The 14,853-nt window shown below is 36.0% G+C and overlaps 2 long non-coding RNA genes across 2 annotated transcripts in view; one reads left to right on the top strand and one right to left on the bottom strand.

Annotated features, from left to right (window-relative positions):
- The window catches only part of LOC112669280 (uncharacterized), an 88,545-nt gene that overhangs the window by 27,211 nt on the left and 46,481 nt on the right, over nucleotides 1-14,853 (top strand). Inside the window, exon 2 of the long non-coding RNA XR_004807032.2 lies at nucleotides 1,518-1,639. This is a non-coding gene — a long non-coding RNA (uncharacterized LOC112669280). The remainder of the gene's footprint in view (nucleotides 1-1,517; nucleotides 1,640-14,853) is intronic.
- Nucleotides 11,812-14,853, bottom strand: part of LOC125753035 (uncharacterized) — a 47,783-nt gene continuing 44,741 nt past the window's right edge. The window contains exon 3 of the long non-coding RNA XR_007403866.1: nucleotides 11,812-13,607. This is a non-coding gene — a long non-coding RNA (uncharacterized LOC125753035). The remainder of the gene's footprint in view (nucleotides 13,608-14,853) is intronic.

Below are 14,853 nucleotides of genomic sequence, written 5' to 3'. Positions count from 1 at the left end.
ATGAATTAAAGACCTAAATGTGAGAACTTAAACTGTAAAAATCCTAGAAGAAAGCACAAGCAGTAACTTCTCTGACATCGGCCTTAGCAACTTTTTTCTAGATAGGTATCTCGAGGCAAGGGAAACAAAAGCAAAAATGAATTATTGGGTCTTTGTCAAAATGGAAAGCTTCTTCACAGCAAAGGAAACAATCAGAAAACATAAAAGGTAGCCTATGGGATGGGAGAAGATATATTCAAGTGAGGTATCTGATAAAGGCTTAGTATTCAAAATATATAAAGGATTCTTAAAGCTCGATACCCCCCAAAAAAGAATCCATCTCCGATTGACTTATTTCACTCAGCATAATACCCCCCAATTCCATCCACGTCAAAGCAAATGGTGGGTATTTGTCATTTCTAATGGCTGAGGAATATTCCATTGTATACATAGACCACAGCTTCTCTATCCACTCATCTTTCGATGGACACCGAGGCTCCGTCCACAGTTTGGCTATTGTGGACATTGCTGCTATAGACATTGGGGTGCAGGTGTCCCGGTATTTCCCTGCCTCTGTATCTTTGGGGTAAATCCCCAGCAGTGCAATTGCTGCTCTCATTCATTTGGGAATATAAATAATAGTGAAAGGGAATAAAGGGGAAGGAGAAAAAATAAGTGGGAAATACCAGAAAGGGAGACAGAACATGGAAGACTCCTAACTCAGGGAAATGAACTAGGGGTGGTGGAAGGGGAGGAGGGCGAGGGGGGGGTGACTGGGTGGCAGGCACTGAGGTGGGCACTTGACGGGATGAGCACTGGGTGTTATTCTGTATGTTGGCAAATTGAACACCAATAAAAAAATAAATTTATTATTAAAAATAAAAAAAAAGAATCCAGTTAATGTGCAGAAGACATGAATAGAAATTTTTCCAAAGAAGACACACAGATGGGTAACAGACACATGAAAAGATGATCAGCATCTTCATCAGGGAAATACAAATCAAAACTACAATGAGATATCACCCCACATCTGTCAGAATGGCTAAAATCAAAAACATAGGAAACAACATGTTGACAAGGATGTAGAGAAAAAGGATCTCTCGTGCCCTGCTGGTGAGAATGTAAATTGGTGCAGGCACTGTGGAAAACAGTATGGAGGTGTCTCATAAAGTTAAAGATAGAATTGCCCTATGGTCCAATAATCACACTACTGGGGATCTACCTTGGGAATACAAAGACACTAACTCGAAGGGATACATGCACTCCTATGTTTATTGCAGCATTTTTTACAAAAGCCAAGATATGGAAGCAGCCCAGATGTCCATCAATAATGGTCATATTTCCTTCCTGTCTAGAGTGCCCCCCATTTTACAACCTAAAAATTGGCTACTATTTCCATAAGCAAAGTATCTCCCAATTCAATCCCGTTGTGATACTCTTAAGATTCCTTTTCTTCCTTCTTTTCTACTTATGGTTCTCTCTGTCTGCAATGTTCTATTCTTAAACTTCCCCGTGACTTCTTCCCTATGTCAATTCAGATATCTACTCATCAGAAGTCACCTAATCACAATGAACTTCCTGGATCAACTTGAGAAATGGCCTCCAAGGATTGGCGGTGGAGGAAGTACCAACCTAAGTAACGCTGGAGTAGAGTGGAACTGTAAGTCTAAAGACAAAGGAACTATACAGAAACATTGCACACTATCCTCTAAAGTCTTTCTCCAAGGCGTTAGGTATTAATTATTCTGAAACTACAACACACATATACTGGAACTGAACAAATAAGTAAATAAATAGTAAATGAGAGGAACCCTATTTCTCACGTTGAAGAGGAAGTTTACAGATCAGCAGTGTAAGCACAAAGTCTAAGATGAATCATACAATAGAGGATTTTAGTTGGAGTCATCAGTCAAATATGAATTCATGTTTTGCCTAATACATAGATGCCCATATACTGTAGATATGTGTGTATATGTGGATAAATATACACACCTAAATCTCCAAGCTCTGTTGCTGAAAGGGCATAGAAGCCATGGCATTCTAGTAGCAACACGTGTACCCAATACTCATATCTTGGTTTCTAATATCTTTCTTAATAAAAAAGGTACTGGGACTCCTTGGAAAAATACCTTCTCAAGGGCTGGAACAGAGAAAATAAAAGTTGACTCTGGAGCATCTTTTGGTGTCAAAAAGCACAGACGCTTATTTATTTATTTATTTATTTGTTTATTTATTTATTTATTTATTTATTTATTTATTTATTATTTTTAGCACAGAAGCTTAAAAAAAAAAAAATAGGGCAGCCTGGTTGGCTCAGCGGATTAGCGCCTGCCTTCGGCCCAGGGCGTGATCCTGGAGACCCGGGATTGAATCCCATGTCAGGCTTCCTGCATGGAGCCCACTTCTCCCTCTGCCTCTCTCTTTCTCTCTCTCTCTCTCTCTGTCTCTCATGAATAAATAAATAAACAAATCTAAAAAATAATAGATCTGAAAGGATAATGGCATATCAAGAAATATGGGAGACAACTGAATGATCTTTTAATGGCTAAATTAGAAACAATTTGAGCAAGAAAAAAATACAATAGTTGATTACACACCAGAGTATAAAAAGAAATATTTACAGGTCCTCTATTAATTTAATTATAAAGTAAATTTTAAATTTAATTAGTAGACGTATCTCCCATGCAAAAGAATTCCAAATAATTTACATAGATGTTATATTTTTAAGGTAATGGGGCATAACTTCTAACCCTTTATATGTGAACTGAACAGAGTAATTTCCTTGCAAAGAGTACAGTATACAGACAAAAAGAGTTAGCTTATAGCAGAGAAACTTTAGTCAGGTTATTAAGGCTACCCTCAACATGTTGAGGATATAGTCACATTGATATAATGTGCTCTTGATATGATAGCATCTGTGGTCTTCTTCCCAAGACTTCTGCATTTTTAGTTTAATTTTAAGGAAAACTTTAGGCAAATCCAAATCAAGGGGCGGTCTGCAAAATTTCTGACTAGTACTCCTCAAAACTTTGATGGTCATCAAAAACAAAATATTAAGAACTATCATCTAAAGAAATGAGAAAATACAATGACTAAAAGTAATTTGAGAAAACACAATGACTAAAAGTAATATGGTATCCTGAATGGTATTTTGGAACAGAAAAAGGACATCGGGTAAAAACTAAGGAATTCATATATAGTATGGATGTTAATGAATATATATATCAAGATTGCTTCATAAAAAGAATGACATCTTGTCACTTGCAATGATATACATGGAGCTGGAGAGGATTATGCATAGTGAAATAAGTCTGTTAGAGAAAGACAAATACCATATGATTTCACTCATATGTGGAATTTAAGAAACAACAGACAAGCAAAAGGTAAAAAAAAAAAAAAAAAAAAAAAAAAAAAAGAGAGAGAGAGAGAGAGAGGCAAACCAAGAAACAGACTCTTCACTATAGAGAACCAACCGATGGTTAACAGAGCAGAGGTGGGTTGGGGATGGGTGAAACAGGTCATGGGGATTAAGGAGGGCTTGTGATGAGCACTGAGTATTGTATGGAAGTGTTGAGGCACTATATTGTACGTCAGGAAACTAGTATTACACTTTATGTTAACTAGCTAGAATTTAAATTAAAACTGAAAAAAATATTGTTTCATTAGATTGAACAAATCCATCATGTTGGTATGATATAAGCTATTACCAATGGAGTTTACTGCCTGTAGAATATGTATCTGTGCAAATGTTCTGTACATTGAAGACTATCTTAATTTTTTTTTCATTATAGAACAGAATAGAATGACATATCCCTTCAACCTTAACTTCTAACCTCACACAAACTTTTTAAATCGTTTTTATTGTGCTAAAATATACATAACATTTAATTTATCATTTTAACTATTTTAGGTGAACATTCAGTAGCATTAAGTACATTCACATTGCTATGCAACCATCATCTCCATCTACCTCCAGAACTTCTTCACCATCCCAGGTTGAAACTATACTCATTAGATGATGGCATCCTATCCCTCCCTCCTCCCCAGCTCTTAGTAACCACCATTCTACTTTCTGTCTCTATGAATTTGATAATTCTACTACCTTGTACAGATGGAATCTTACAAAATTTGTTTTTTTCATGTTTGGTTATATTAATTAGCATAACGAGTTTATTTTTTAAAAGGATTTTATTTATTTATCATGAGAGACAGAGAGGGAGGCAGAGTCATAGGCAAGCTCTCTGCGGGGAGCCCAATGCGAGACCTAATCCCAGGACCCCAGGATCACAACATGAGCCAAAGACAGACACTCAACCACTGAGTCATCCAGGTGCCCCAAGCATAATAACGTCAAAGTTTATCCATATTGTAGCCTGTATCAGAATTGTATTCCTTTACAAGTTTGAATAATTTTTCCAAAGTCTATTATCTATCTATTTATCTATCTACCAATCTTTTTTTTTTCTATCTACCAATCTAAAACACATATACCATATATTATTTACCCATTACCTGTTGTAAACATCTGGGACACTTCCACCTGTTGGTTACTGTGAATAATGTGGCTATGAATGTTGTAGAAATCTCTGTTCAAGTCCCAGCTCTTTGGGGTATATACCCAGAGGTAGAATTAATGGATCATATGGTAATTCAAATTTAATATTTTGAGGAACTTCCATACTGTCTTCCACAGTGGCTGTACCATTTCACATTCTTGCCAGCAATGTACAAGGGCTTTAATCTCTCCACATACTTGCCAATACTTGTTATTTCCTTTTTGTTTGTTTGTTGTTTTTATTCTGTTTATAATAGCCATCGTAATGGTGTAAAGTAGTATCTCACTGTGGTTTTGATTTGCATTTCCCTAGTATTTAATGATGGTGAGCATCTTTCATGAGCTTTTTGGCTACTTATGCATCTTCCTTGGAGAAATGTCTATACCAGTCCTTTGCCCATTTTTTTAAAGGTGATTTTTTGGGGGAGTGAGAGAGAAGAGAAGCAGAAGGAGAGAATCTCAAAGATACTCCACACTGAGCACAAAGCCAGATGTGGAGCTTGATCTCACGACCCTGAGATCATGATCTGAGCCAGAATCAGAAGTCGAACCCTTAAACAACTGAGCCACCCAGGCATCCCTTGCCCATTTTCTAATTGGAATGTTTGTTCTTTGGTACTGAGCTGTGTGACTTCTTTATATACTTTGTTATGTCACACATGGTTTTATTTTTTTTTATTTTTATCATAATTTAATTAAATAACTATATATCTCCTTTTATGTTCTCTTATTTGGTCAGTGTTTATTTTTTGTTATTAAATATAAGGTCCTTTAAAGAAATGAATTTGAGTGGTTCAATTTTGTATCCAAATTGCCTTAAAAAATATGGGGCATATAATGGGAACTCCACAAATATTTGGTGACTGAAGGAATGAATGAATAAAGGAAAGCATAGAAAATATTTTTTTAAAATATTTTATTTAGGAGAGACACAGAGAGAGAGAGAGAGAGAGAGAGAGAGAGAGGCAGAGACACAGGCAGAGGGAGAAGCAGGCTCCACACAGGGAGCCTGATGTGGGACTCGATCCCGGGTCTCCAGGATCATGCCCTGGGCTGAAGGCAGCGCTAAATTGCTGAGCCACCCAGGCTGCCCAAGCATAGAAAATATTAAGTGTCAAACTATTATATCGCATTGCATCATTTACATTTTTTCTTTTGAGTTGCAATAGTATCTTTTTTCTTTGATTCTGTGATGCTTTCACTATACAAAAATAATTCATAATTACATGTGTTTTAAGGATAAAAAATTTACTCCATTCATTTAGAATTTCAATTTTATGGGGCTCCTGCATGGCTCAAAGTCATTCTAGCATCCAACTCTTGATTTTGGCCCAGGTCATGATCTCAGGAATGGTGAGGTCCAGCCTCAGGTTGGGCTCTGTGCTGGGCATGGAGCCTGCTTAAGATTCCCTCTCTCCCTCTGCCCCTCCTCACTTCTGCTCTCTCTCTCTTTCTCTGTCTCTGTCTCTCTCTCTCAAAAAAAAATACATTTTATTAGTATAACTTTAAAATTACACACTGTATACAGTCCATTGATTTAGTGGAAACAATGGTCAAAGGTTTATATCACCAAGTTTTACAGCTTTTTTTGCCCTAAGCTATCTAATACTTAAAATTAAAATAAGTCCATTTTCAAATGTTTAGACAAATGAGACCAGACCAAAACTAACTACAATCTTGCATCAAAATTCCCCGAATGAACATTAAGTGAAACAGAAATTTATGACATAGTTTCTTGTAAAAAATATTAAACTGCAAAAAAATTTTCTAAAACATCAAATAATTCATTATTTATTCAGAGAAATTTATTAGACTCATGATACATGGACTTACTTTAATATATGAAGGCATATTTGGTGGTAAATTAATATAGGATTTTTCTTTCCATTTTTGTTTATTGTTCCATTATTACAAATTCACAATTTGTCAGGAGTCAGGCATGTGCAAATGTAAATTAATACTACTTCATAACACAGGTGTTAGCCATCAAATATTAGGTGTAAGTGGGGTCTTATTTTCTTGTTTATTTTCTTCTCATTTAATCCATTTTCCTCTGGTAGAAGTTAGATTCTGTTATAAGCTGAGGTGTGCCAGATAAAGCAGATTGTCTGACTCAAACTCCACTCCAATCTTCTTCCAGCATATGTTCTGTTGAAACCGGAGAGTCTCAACTAAAGTTTTCTGGACTCCCTTTCATCTGGGGTTCTCATGTGACCACTTATGGAAAATGATTATGGAAAGGAAAAGGGCATTAAGGAGATCAGATTGTGTAGTGAGGTATTTGATTCTTCTGATAAAGCTTTGTCAATGTTTCCTAGATTAATAGGTTCAAGGTAATTTGTCTCAAGAACAGTTTTGTCGGGGCACCTGGGTGGCTAAATTTGTTGTGTCTGCCTTTGGCTCAGGTCATGATACCAGGTTCATCGAATTGAGTCTCACATCTGGCTCCCTGCTCAGTGGGGAGTCTGCTTCTCCCTTTGCCCCTGCCCCTACTTGTGCACTCTCTCTCTCTCTTCAAATAAATAAAGAAAGAAAAATCTTAAAAACAAACAAACAAACAGCAATTTTGTCAACTGTGCAGCATCCAGGTTTGGTTTTGTTTTCTTTCTATATACTGTAAACTTCTAAAATTCTCTGGTAAATCGTTTTTAGGTGGATTTTGTGATTAACAAATAAGATCCTGACCTATCAAAGACAGACTCATAAAACTCCATGCCCTTACTACTTTATAACATTATTATAATTTCTTATCAGATTTAAATTTAATTGCCTTTAAAAAAATAAATTGTACAATCCCCCTTACTCACAAGTGTATCCCTAACCCTTTATACAGTTGTGGAACATAAAGGTTTCTTACTTAGTGACATGAATAAATGAGTGAGTAATGGACAAATGAAGAGATTAATAGTACTACACAAAACAGGTAAAAAGAATATAATTATATATTCTTATGTATACTATACACACTTTTTTTTTTAATTTTTATTTATTTATGATAGTCACACAGAGAGAGAGAGAGAGAGGCAGAGACACAGGCAGAGGGAGAAGCAGGCTCCATGCACCGGGAGCCCGACGTGGGATTCGATCCCGGGTCTCCAGGATCGCGCCCTGGGCCAAAGGCAGGCGCTAAACCGCTGCGCCACCCAAAGTTCCCTACTATACACACTTATACACATAAACTATATAATATAGAACTATATAGTATATATAGTGTACATAGTCTATATATATAGTATATACAAAAAACTAGATAAGGTCTATAACTGAGAGGAAATATCCCTCTAAGATTCACTTCTTTCTGTGTAAAGTAGGTATAATATTTTTTACCTCACATATTTATTGTAGGAATTAAATAAAATAATGCTCTTAAATTACTCATTAGAGGGATCCCTGGGTGGCGCAGTGGTTTGGCGCCTGCCTTTGGCCCAGGGCGCGATCCTGGAGACCCGGGATCGAATCCGACGTCGGGCTCCCGGTGCATGGAGCCTGTTTCTCCCTCTACCTGTGTCTCTGTCTCTCTCTCTCTCTCTCTGTGACTATCATAAATAAATAAAAAATTAAAAAAAAATAAAAATAAATTACTCATTAGAGTGTCTGTGATACACTTCACAATATAAATGCCACTTCATATCATGGTCTGCAACTCTCAAGAGATTAGAATTTTTAAAAAGGTTTTTATTTACTTATTCAAGAGACACACACAAAGAGAGAGAGGCAGAGACACAGGCAGAGGGAGAAGTAGGATCCATGCGGGGAGGCCCACACAGGACTTGATCCTGGATCCCGGGGTCACGCCCTGGGCTGAAGGCAGATGATCAACCCCTGAGCCACCCAGGCATCCTGAGATTAGAATTTTTGATTGATGTTAGCAATATGCAGAGGTACAGAACAAAAGCAGATTAACCAAACATACAAATCATGGGAATTATGACCTTTGTTATCATTGAAATAATTATTGCTATTTTCATAGGAAAATGTCCAAACACATGTAAAAGCTTACAAATTATATATATAATATGCATATATATAATCTTAAAACGTCTCATTCTTTTAAAAAAAAAGAAAATATCATGAAAATGTATATTGATACATGGCGTGCTACACAAAGAATCATTCTAAATCTATATTTCAAGATTTTAGCAGGCAAACTTTTAATTCCTATTCTGGTTTGTGTAATATACATGAGCATAAATAAGAGTGTTTCAGACAAAGAAATGCATATTATATCCCTAAAAATTAACAAATCTGTAAAACTAATATTAATTTGGACTCAATAGAACTTGGTGGAACAAATGTATCTCAGTCATAAAACTTCAGTGTGATAATTTCTGTTTTATTAAAAACTACTTCTGATACCGTTTGGATATCTGAGCACAATACTTATTATTGAAAAGCATCCTAAAAGATTGAGTCATTTTTCCTTAGGCATTATACTTGCACTCATTAACTAAAAACTAGCTCTTTGAACAAAAATTGTGATCAATTAAAATTATTTTGTGTTGGTAAGCACAATATAATAATAGTTGTATTAATGATAATAAGAAGGGTAATAGCTAATATATAAAAACTACCCACTATGTTCCAGAAATATTTTGCATGCATTATCTTATTTAATACTTATGAAAATCCATGAATAAGATATTCCTATATTCAGTTTACAAAGAGAAAATCTGAGAGGAAAAATAATAAAGTGAATGGCTCCAGATTATACGGGTTTTGAATACCTGAGGTCCAACTTTAGAAAGATCTCTAAATAAAGTTAATGGTTCTCAGGGTATCAGCACATTTATTTTTTGTTTCAGACTTAAAAAAAAAATCTAGAGCAGCCTTCAGAATCGAAAATACCAATGTCATTTCTACATATTAAAAGACACTATTTTTTTATATTTGAGATTTCCAAGATTCAAAATTTGATATACACAGTCTTGGAAAAAAAAAACAAAAAAAACAAACAGGCATTGTCCTGCATGGCAATTTGGCAATTTGATTCAGCAATGTTGCCTTTCAGTAAAATATTTCACTGACTCTATGATGTACATACTCTTATATGTTATTGATTATAAGATGCATTTTAGCATCCTTAAAATTGGGGTGTATCTTATTTTTGATGATGCATATTATTTATATGGTGGTGTTTTCTATTTCTTCCTGATACCAAAAATAATGGCATATATTACAATGGAGAGTTAAGATTTGATGAAATGTGTTATTTATCTACAGCTATATTCATCTAGAAATACACATATACACACAAATGTAAGCTAATATCATCACCAGTTTTAACACCAAAATGTAGGAAAATCTAAAAATAAATTATGATGTACACATACAAGAGTGTACTTGGTGGTCTCTAAAAAGAGTAATGTAGAACTACATGAACTTTACAGAACTGGATATAATAATAATCTGGAAAAGCATGTCAAAAAACACTGTATAAAAAAGATATGATTACTTCTGAGATAAGAAACTTTAGGTGATAAGAGTAGGAAAAACTAATTTTTCATTGGATACCATTTTATAAATACTGCATTCTTATCCAGTTGCAAGTTTTACCTTTCAAGTGATCAAGTACATATTTTAAAATATTATTTGAGGGACTTCTGGGTAGCTCAGTGGTTGAGCATCTGCCTTTGGCTCAGGGTGTGATCCCGGGTCTGGGGATCAATTCCCATGTCGCTCCCTGCATGGAGCCTGCTTCTCCCTCTGCCTGTGCCTCTGCCTCTCTCACTGTGTCTTTCCTGAATAAATAAATAAAATCTTTGAAAAAATAAAATATTATTTGAAACTATTTATCCATAACAATGTGCTTCGAATTTAGACAATTCTTTCTAATTTTGAGATCAATTCCATTACGTGGCTCCTGAAGAAGTAGGAATTATTCTCCTTAAAATTAGAGTATAAAATCTTTATTTTTGTTCTTTTCTGCAGGTTTTCCTAAAATTCACTTAAATTAACTATATGTAATGCATAGCATTCGTCCCATAATTATTTAGAATATTTTGTTAGGCATGAAACTGGGCTTTATTCATTTAGTAGTTAAGTATAATTATATTGTTTAATATAATTTCTATTTAGGAGAACAAAATATTCTCTACTAAATTATTTCTTTCATGACTCTACGTTGGAGATATGCTTCCATTTGTATTTCAACATTGACCAATGTGGTATCACTTATCCCTCAAATCGTCTGTGATACATTTTATAACTTTGGCTTTGGTTGACTTTCCTTCAGATCTCCGAGGAATGGCAATTTCATTTTTTTTCCTCCAGTTTTAAAAATTTACTTGGATCTAACATTTGGAAACTGGTGGTTTTCAAAGCGTTGCTGTATATCTTTTTTTTAATATAAATTTATTTTTTATTGGCGTTCAATTTGCCAACATATAGTGTAACACCCAGTGCTCATCCCGTCAAGTGCCCCCCTCAGTGCCCGTCACCCAGTCACTCCCACCCCCACCCACCTCCCCTTCCCCCACCCCTAGTTCGTTTCCCAGAGTTAGGAGTCTCATGTTCTGTCTCCCTTTCTGATATTTCCCACTCCTTTTTTCTCCTTTCCCCTTTATTCCCTTTCTATTTTTTATATTCCCCAAATGAATGAGACCGTATAATGTTTGCCCTTCTCCAATTGACTTATATCTTATAAGAAATCTATGCTATAGGATATGGAAATCACTTCTTCTCTTTCAGATAGTGAAATGTATAGAAATATTGAATGATCAGCAATAACTAGGCCAAGATCCTCAAGAGTTAATTGTGTGAAAGATATTAGCCCTAACCAGGCAGCAGCAAGCTTCTAGAGCCAGAAGCCCAGGAACACAGACTTTATATAAACTGGGGGGAAAAAAGTGGATGTTGCTTCAACCACATGTTGCCTTCTGTGTCTATTGTTTGGGTAGCAGGAACTTTAAAAGCCTTTGTGGGACACATCCTGGAGTTGTTTACTATCCCTTACAAAGACAGAATCTCAGTTTATAGACTTATCTAAACCTCTTCACTAGCACTTTATAGTATGTGCTCCAGTGGACCATAAAAATGCTCATTTCATTGTAAAAAGACCCATCTGCTTCTTTAGGAGGTTTGTGTTACCCAGAGTTTTATATGACTTATCATGACTTTCCTCCTGCTCTTCAGTGCTTTCCATTTTTGGTTTTCTTTTTGAGTCTCTTTGGAAGAACAGAATTTGGTGTCCTTACATATCTTTAAATTTTTACTGTCTGTTTCTACCAAAGAGTAGCGATGATAAAATCATGCTGAGGTTCCTTATTTGATAACCTAGAAATATATATAACATTTTAAAGTTTAAATTAAATCTGGAAAATCTTGCAGAAGTGACTTAGCACAAATAGAAAGCTATAATCACATGTTGGAATAAAAAAATGCAAAGAAAATGTCATGCACTCTTCTGCTGTATTTAAGTGTAAGTGTTCCACAGAAAATGAAGCGCTGGCATTAACATCATCAATGTGTTTATTCTTGTGAAGAGTGAACATCTTAATGTCATCCTGAATAAATAATGTGGTTTGTGCTGAATTGATCTCTGAAGAAAGTACAAGGAATGTAGCTAGAGGGGCCTCATTTACTCTGGTGAATAAACTTGCATTCATGTGTGGGTGTCATATTTATATGCAGATGAACTGAACACCTGCAATCTTAAAAATAAACCATAAGCTACTTACAAATTTTGCATCTAGGGTACTGGTATATAAATATACACTAAGGAAAAACCATCCATTAGAACTAATATTTTGTAATTAATTTTTTTCTAGTCTACTAGAACATAGAACTTTACAGGATTCAGAAAATTGTATCATAAGGGCTTACGTATAAGCTTTTTTCATGTGTTCTTTAATTACTGATTTAAATGCAAATACTACATTTTCTAAGAATGCTACTGAACAAACTGTATGATAATTGACTTTTCCCTTTTCTAAAATTCCTAATGAAATTTCAGTGGAATGACTCAGAAAAAGGGACAGGACCAGTCTTCTAGGGCCTTTGGATGTAATTTAAGATAGTCACCATCAGGTGGTGATGGAAGTTGAATAACCATGGAACTTGTCTACCTTTGATACTAAATATAGAGAACTCTGGATACAGAAGCCTCAAATTATAAACAATCTATATAAAACAAGACATGCTGCCAAGGCCTGAGGTCTATCACTATTCATATTTGGAATTGGTTATATTCAACCTCTAATATGTACATGAATTTGATGCTTAACAAGATGTTAGCAAGAGGAATTTCTCTCTGCCTTGTTTCTACATATTGATTTATATCTGCTAATTTGCATCATCAGCTGCAGTGTCCTTTGAAGATTCCACGCACAATAAAGCTATATCATATAAACATTTTTGATGTGAACCTAACCTGACCTCAGTTAAATAAACCACAAAATAGGGCCCTGTTCTGATGATTGAAATTCTACCAAGAGTAAGGGAGTAAAAGAGAACTAGTGAGGTGCCCAGTACCAGAACTAAATGTGATCTAGTCCCTGGATCATCATTTTGGTGCTGGTGCTGGTGGAGCTTTGAGGTGACTATCCAGGTCCTTCTGTTTATGTCACTACATCTATGAATTAAAAATAATTCATCCTTTACAGCTGTAGTTTTGTCCCTAGGCAATTTTGCTGTGGAAGGCTTCCCCAATGTGTGAAACGCAGACCTATGGAGATTTCACCCTTTTGCAGTAAAGCTAGCAGTGGTGTGTGTTGATTGAAGCACCTGCAGCGTTGGTGGCCTTCTGGCTTGGTAAAGAGGCTGCCAGTGAGGAAGGCCAATGGAACCCAATTCCATAAAAATTACAAAGGATGCAGGCACACAAGGGACAGTAAATACTCCAATGAGAGCGACAGTGTTTGGGACTCCTTGTACTTTCAAGTGTCTGTGTGGAAGCTGGCAAACAACTACTTAGTCTCATTTGCAGCAATCTTGGAGATTTCCAGAAATTTGAAGGCAGGATTCCTGGTTAAGGCTGACATCCCTATGGTCAATCAGGTAGGAGATCACAGCAGAGATTCGGATTATTTTTGTAGATGTAGCTTCTTCTACATCCATGAACGTGAAACCTTAGATGCTGAAGTCATCCATAAAAACAAAAAAATTAGTAAGTTATTCAAGTGAGGAATTTTTCTAAGCCCAAGTAAAACTATATACTGTCCCTTAACACAGAAGAGCTAGTGAATACTTGACTTACAGATGGATTTCCTTCCTGCTCATATCTATGAATACTTTTTGTTGTTTGAACTTAGAATTTGAATTTTGAATGTTATTTAAATGGAGACCAGTTTCTGTTCCACCTTAACTCTCATACCTTTTTCCCTCTTCTTTCACCTCCCGATCATCAAGATCATCAGTCAAAGGTTCTAATTTCCCTGCTAAGGCCTCCCAAACTGAATACCAGAATATGTTTAACTGTAAGGAAAAAAGTTGATTATTTGCCTTTAAAATGCCATTAAAATCATGCTAGATTAGGTGTATATGATATAGATCTATCCAAAGAGCTAATAAAAATGCCACTAAGATAAAGAAAAGATTAGAGATGGACCTTGGCGCAAAGAAGCAGTAATGAGATGTGGGCAAGAACTGGAACACAGGGAGCTGGAACATAGCACAGGGCAAAACACTCCAGGTAAGAGAACTTAAGAAAAAAAGGGAAAAAAAATCACTGAATGCTGATTCTGGTGTTAAAAATGAAGAGGCTCTGAACAGAACTGGTAGGCAAACCCATGAAGATGATTGGTTTCAGAGATGAAGTTAGAAAGTACGGCGATCCATGAGTATATGGATGAGCAGAAGAAATAATGTGTATAGGTGAAGGGCCAAGTTGCTGTGAATTAAAAGTAGAATTGGTCTTGTCCTTTTCTGATTGACTTACTTCACTCAGCATAATACCCTCCAGGTCCATCCACGTCGAAGCAAATGGTGGGTATATCACTGAGGGTGACAAAACATGAGAGACACCTAACTCTGGGAAATGAACTACCGGTAGTGGAAAGGGAGGTGGGCAGGGGGTTGGGGTGACTGGGTGACGGGCACTGAGGGGGGCACTTGGCGGGATGAGCACTGGGTGTTATGCTATATGTTGGCAAATTGAACTCCAATAAAAAAATAAATAAAAATAAAAAGGAATTGGGGCACCTGGGCAGCTCAGTTGGTTAAGCAACTGCCTTCCACTCAGAACATGGTCTTCGGGGTCCTAGAATCTAGCCCTGAGATGGGCTTCTTCCCTAGCAGGAACTCTGCTTCTCTCTCTCTTTCTCCCTCTGCCCCTTCCCACTGCTCAAGTTCTTTCCCTCAAATAAATAAATAAATAAAATCTT

The sequence above is a fragment of the Canis lupus genome, chromosome 19 (genome assembly GCF_003254725.2).
Source record: "Canis lupus dingo isolate Sandy chromosome 19, ASM325472v2, whole genome shotgun sequence".
Lineage (NCBI taxonomy): Eukaryota > Metazoa > Chordata > Mammalia > Carnivora > Canidae > Canis > Canis lupus.
Note: the sequence above shows the minus strand (reverse complement) of the source record. Positions and strands in the feature narration are given on the sequence as shown.